Source organism: Aquarana catesbeiana, linkage group LG05 (genome assembly GCF_042186555.1).
Source record: "Aquarana catesbeiana isolate 2022-GZ linkage group LG05, ASM4218655v1, whole genome shotgun sequence".
Taxonomy (NCBI): domain Eukaryota; kingdom Metazoa; phylum Chordata; class Amphibia; order Anura; family Ranidae; genus Aquarana; species Aquarana catesbeiana.
Window position 1 is genome coordinate 493,589,259 of NC_133328.1, and position 5,943 is coordinate 493,595,201.

Here is a 5,943-nt window from a genome sequence, read left to right on the forward strand (position 1 = left end):
GCAGCAGAAACTGAGGGAGGAGTGTGGCAGACAGCAGCAGATCTGAGGGGGATTGGGGGGGGACAGCAGCAGAACTGAGGGGGATTGGGAGACAGCAGCAGATCTGAGGGGGTTGGGGGGGACAGCAGCAGATCTGAGGGGGGAGTGTGGCAGACAGCTGCAGAACTGAGGGGGGAGTGTGGCAGACAGCAGCAGAACTGAGGGGGGAGTGTGGCAGACAGCAGCAGAACTGAGGGGGGAGTGTGGCAGAGAGCAGCAGAACTGAGGGGGGAGTGTGGCAGACAGCCGCAGAACTGAGGGGAAGTGTGGCAGACAGCCGCAGAACTGAGGGGGAGTGTGGCAGACAGCAGCAGAACTGAGGGGGGAGTGTGGCAGACAGCCGCAGAACTGAGGGGGGAGTGTGGCAGACAGCAGCAGAACTGAGGGGGGAGTGTGGCAGACAGCAGCAGATCTGAGGGGGATTGGGGGGGGACAGCAGCAGAACTGAGGGGGATTGGGGGACAGCAGCAGATCTGAGGGGGATTGGGTGAGGGGGATTGGGGGACAGCAGCAGATCTGAGGGGGATTGGGGGGGACAGCAGCAGAACTGAGGGGGAGTCTGGGAGACAGCAGCAGATCTGAGGGGGGTTGGGGGACAGCAGCAGATCTGGGGGGACAGCAGCAGAACTGAGGAGGAGTGTGGGAGACAGGCAGCAGATCTGAGGGGGTTGGGGGGGACAGCAGCAGAACTGAGGGGGGAGTGTGGCAGACAGCCGCAGAACTGAGGGGGGAGTGTGGCAGACAGCAGCAGAACTGAGGGGGGAGTGTGGCAGACAGCCGCAGAACTGAGGGGGGAGTGTGGCAGACAGCAGCAGAACTGAGGGGGGAGTGTGGCAGACAGCAGCTGATCTGAGGGGATTGGGGGGGGACAGGCAGCAGAACTGAGGGGGATTGGGGGACAGCAGCAGATCTGAGGGGGATTGGGGGACAGCAGCAGATCTGAGGGGGATTGGGGGACAGCAGCAGATCTGAGGGGGATTGGGGGGACAGCAGCAGAACTGAGGGGGAGTGTGGGAGACAGCAGCAGATCTGAGGGGGGGTTGGGGGACAGACCGCAGATCTGGGGGGGACAGCAGCAGAACTGAGGAGGAGTGTGGGAGACAGCAGCAGATCTGAGGGGGTTGGGGGGGACAGCAGCAGAACTGAGGGGGGAGTGTGGGCAGACAGCTGCAGAACTGAGGGGGGAGTGTGGCAGACAGCAGCAGAACTGAGGGGGGAGTGTGGCAGTCAGCCGCAGAACTGAGGGGGGGAGTGTGGCAGGACAGCAGCAGAACTGAGGGGGGAGTGTGGGTAGACAGCAGTAGAACTGAGGGGGGAGTGTGGCAGACAGCAGCAGATCTGAGGGGGATTGGGGGGGCAGCAGCAGAACTGAGGGGGGGAGTGTGGCAGACAGCCGCAGAACTGAGGGGGGAGTGTGGCAGACAGCAGCAGAACTGAGGGGGGAGTGTGGCAGACAGCAGCTGAATCTGAGGGGATTGGGGGGGGGACAGCAGCAGAGAACTGAGGGGGATTGGGGGACAGCAGCAGATCTGAGGGGGATTGGGGGACAGCAGCAGATCTGAGGGGGATTGTGGGGACAGCAGCGAGATCTGAGGGGGATTGGGGGGACAGCAGCAGAACTGAGGAGGAGTGTGGAGACAGCAGCAGATCTGAGGGGGTTGGGGGGGACAGCAGCAGAACTGAGGGGGGGAGTGTGGCAGACAGCTGCAGAACTGAGGGGGGAGTGTGGCAGACAGCAGCAGAACTGAGGGGGGAGTGTGGCAGTCAGCCGCCAGAACTGAGGGGGGAGTGTGGCAGACAGCCGCAGAACTGAGGGGGAAGTGTGGCAGACAGCAGCAGAACTGAGGGGGGAGTGTGGTAGACAGCAGTAGAACAGAGGGGGGAGTGTGGCAGACAGCAGCAGATCTGAGGGGGATTGGGGGGGCAGGCAGCAGAACTGAGGGGGGAGTGTGGCAGACAGCCGCAGAACTGAGGGGGGAGTGTGGCAGACAGCAGCAGAACTGAGGGGGGAGTGTGGTAGACAGCAGTAGAACTGAGGGGGGAGTGTGGCAGACAGCAGCAGATCTGAGGGGGATTGGGGGGGCAGCAGCAGAACTGAGGGGGATTGGGGGACAGCAGCAGATCTGAGGGGGATTGGGGGACAGCAGCAGATCTGAGGGGGATTGGGGGGGGGACAGCAGCAGAACTGAGGGGGAGTGTGAGAGACAGCAGCAGATCTGAGAGGGATTGGGGGACAGCAGCAGATCTGAGGGGGATTGGGGGGGACAGCAGCAGAACTGAGGGGAGTGTGGGAGACAGCAGCAGATCTGAGGGGGTTGGGGGACAGCAGCAGATCTGAGGGGGATTGGGGGGGACAGCAGCAGAACTGAGGGGGAGTGTGCATTACTCACTGTAACAAAGTAGTGTAAGTTACACTAACCTGAAGTTTGTCTGGCGGGCGGACCTTGTGGGCGGGAGGGAGCCGGAGGGAGGACTCGGACGAGGCAGCTCAGTCAGGAGAGAAGTTGAACTGTGGAGACAGTTGGAGATGTCGAAGTCGGGCAGCTCGGAGTCGGCCCGGGTTGCGCTGCTGGCAATGTGCTGCTGCTTCACCGGCTGCTGGAGTAGTCGGTTCGGCGGCTCCGGGTTCGGGACTGGCAGGCACCACTGACTGGGGCTGGGCACAGGCTAGTAAGTGTGGCAGGCTGGCGGCTGCTCTCTCTCTCTCGGAGGCGCACTGCTCAGCCGTAGCGTGTAGAGTGGGGGTGCCCACTGCACTGACTCCCACGTGACGGTCACTGGTTGCTAGACGCGGGGCGGGCAGCCCTAGCCTAGCAACCAGTTAAGCTGCGCATATGATGTGTGTGTTACTGTGTTAAACAGTGTACTGTATAATGATTATAAGGGTGGCGGACTCGGAGTCGGACTGGTGCCAGCCGGCGGTGTGGTTTTTTTTTCATTCCGGGACACTGTATTGTCCCGGAATGAAGGTACCCGGGACACGGGACAAAAATCTGAAATAAGGGACAATCCCGGGCAATCCGGGACACGTGGCCACCCTACGGAGAGCCCCCCCCCCCCCAAGAGTCACTCTTCACATCGGAGAGCCCCCCTCCCCCCCAAGAGTCACCCTCACATCAGAGAGCCCCCCTCCCCCCAAGAGTCACCCTTCACATCAGAAAGGCCCCTCCTTCACCCAAGAGTCACCTTTCACATCAGAGAGCCCCCCTCCTTCACCCAAGAGTCACCTTTCACATCAGAGAGCCCCCTCCTCCCCCCAAGAGTCACCCTTCACATCAGAGAGTTCCCGCCTTCACCCAAGAGTCACCTTTCACATCAGAGAGCCCCCTCCTCCCCCCAAGGGTCACCCTTCACATCAGAACCCCCCCCCCCAAGAGTCACCCTTCACATCAGAGAGTCCCCCTCCCCCTAAGAGTCGCCCTTCACATGAGAGAGCCCCTCCTCCACCCAAGAGTCACCCTTCACATCAGAGAGCCCCCTCCCCCCAAGAGTCACCCTTCACTTTAGAGAGCCCCCTCCCCCCAAGAGTCACCCTTCACTTTAGAGAGCCCCCCCTCCCACCAAGAGTCACCTTTCACATCAGAGAGGCCCCTCCTTCACCCAAGAGTCACCCTTCACATCAGAGAGCCCCTCCTCCACCCAAGAGTCACCCTTCACATCAGAGAGCCCCCCTCCCCCAAAGCGTCACCCTTCACTTAAGAGAGCCCCCTCCCCCCAAGAGTCACCTTTCACATCAGAGAGGCCCCTCCTTCACCCAAGAGTCACCCTTCACATCAGAGAGCCCCCTCCTTCACCCAAGTGTCACCCTTTACATCAGAGAGCCCCCTCCTTCACCTAAGTGTCACCCTTCACATCAGAGAGCCCCCTCCTTCACCTAAGTGTCACCCTTCACATCAGAGAGGCCCCCCTCCCCCCAGGAGTCACCCTTCACATCAGAGAGGCCCCTCCTTCACCCAAGTGTCACCCTTCACATCAGAAAGCCCTCTCCTTCACCCAAGAGTCACCCTTCACATCAGAGAGCCCCCTCCTTCACCCAAGTGTCACCCTTCACATCAGAGAGCCCCCTCCTTTACCCAAGAGTCACCCTTCACATCAGAGAGGCCCTCCTTCACCCAAGAGTCACCCCTCACATCAGAGAGCACTCTCCTTCACCCAAGAGTCACCCTTCACATCAGAGAGGCCCTTCTTCACCCAAGAGTTACCCTTCACATCAGAGAGCCCCCCTCCCCCCAAGAGTCACCCATCACATCAGAGAGCCCCCTCCTTCACCCAAGAGTCACCCTTACTATCAGAGAGCCCCCTCCTTCACCCAAGTGTCACCCTTCACATCAGAGAGCCCCCTCCCCCCAAGAGTCACCCATCACATCAGAGAGCCCCCTCCTTCACCCAAGTGTCACCCTTTACTTCAGAGAGCCCCCCCCCAAGAGTCACCCTTCATATCAGAGAGCCCCCCAAGAGTCACCCTTTACATCAGAGAGCCCCCTCCTTCACCCAAGAGTCACCCTTACCTTTAGAAAGCACCCCTCCCCCCAATAGTCACCCTTCACATCAGAGAGCCCCCTCCTTCACCCAAGAGTCACCCTTACCTTTAGAGAGCCCCCCTCCCCCCAAGAGTCACCCTTCACATCAGAGAGCCCCCTCCTTCACCCAAGAGCCACCCTTAACTTAAGAGAGCCCCCCTCCCCCCCAAGAGTCACTCTTCACATCAGAGAGCCCCCCCTCCCCCCAAGAGTCACTCTTCACATCAGAGAGCCCCCCTCCCCCCAAGAGTCACTCTTCACATCAGAAAACCCCTCCTCCACCCAAGTGTCACCCTTCACATCAGAGAGTTCCCTCCTTCCCCCAAGAGTCACCCTTCACATAAGAGAGCCCCCCTCCCCCCAAGAGTCACTCTTCACATCAGAGAGCCCCTCCTCCACCCAAGTGTCACCCTTACCATCAGAAAGCCCCCTCCTTCACCAAAGAGTCACCCTTAAAATCAGAGAGCCCCCCTCCCTCCAAGAGTCACTCTTCACATCAGAGATCCCCTCCTCCACCCAAGTGTCACCCTTACCATCAGAAAGCCCCCTCCTTCACCAAAGAGTCACCCTTAAAATCAGAGAGCCCCCCTCCCTCCAAGAGTCACTCTTCACATCAGAGAGCCCCTCCTCCACCCAAGTGTCACCCTTCACATCAGAGAGTTCCCTCCTTCCCCCAAGAGTCACCCTTCACATAAGAGAGCCCCCCTCCCCCCAAGAGTCACTCTTCACATCAGAGATCCCCTCCTCCACCCAAGTGTCACCCTTACCATCAGAGAGTTCCCTCCTTCCCCCAAGAGTCACCCTTCACATCAGAGAGCCCCCCTCCCCCCAAGAGTCACTCTTCACATCAGAGAGCCGCTCCTCCACCCAAGTGTCACCCTTACCATCAGAAAGCCCCCTCCTTCACCAAAGAGTCACCCTTCACATCAGGACCCCATCCCTCACCTAAGAGTCACCCTTCACATCAGAGAGCCCCCTCCTTCATATCAGAGCCCCCTCCTTCATCTAAGATTTCCCCTTCACATTGAAGCCCTCTCCTTCTCCTAAGAGTCCCCTTTCATATTAGTCACCTTTCACATCAGAACCCCCTCCTTCACATCAGATTCCTTCCATGACATTAGAGCCCCCTCCTTCATATCAGAGCCCCCTCCTTCATCTAAGATTCCCCCTTCACATCAGAGCCCTCTCCTTCCCTTAATAGTCACCCTTCATACCTAAGTTTCCCCCTTCATATCAGTCACCTTTCACATCAGAACCCTCTTCTTCACATCAGAATCCACCCATCGCCCCCATCATATCATAGTGTCCCTTCACATCAGAGCCTTCTTCTTCACCTAAGCGTCACTCTTCATATCTAAGATTCCCCCTGCACATCAGTCACCTT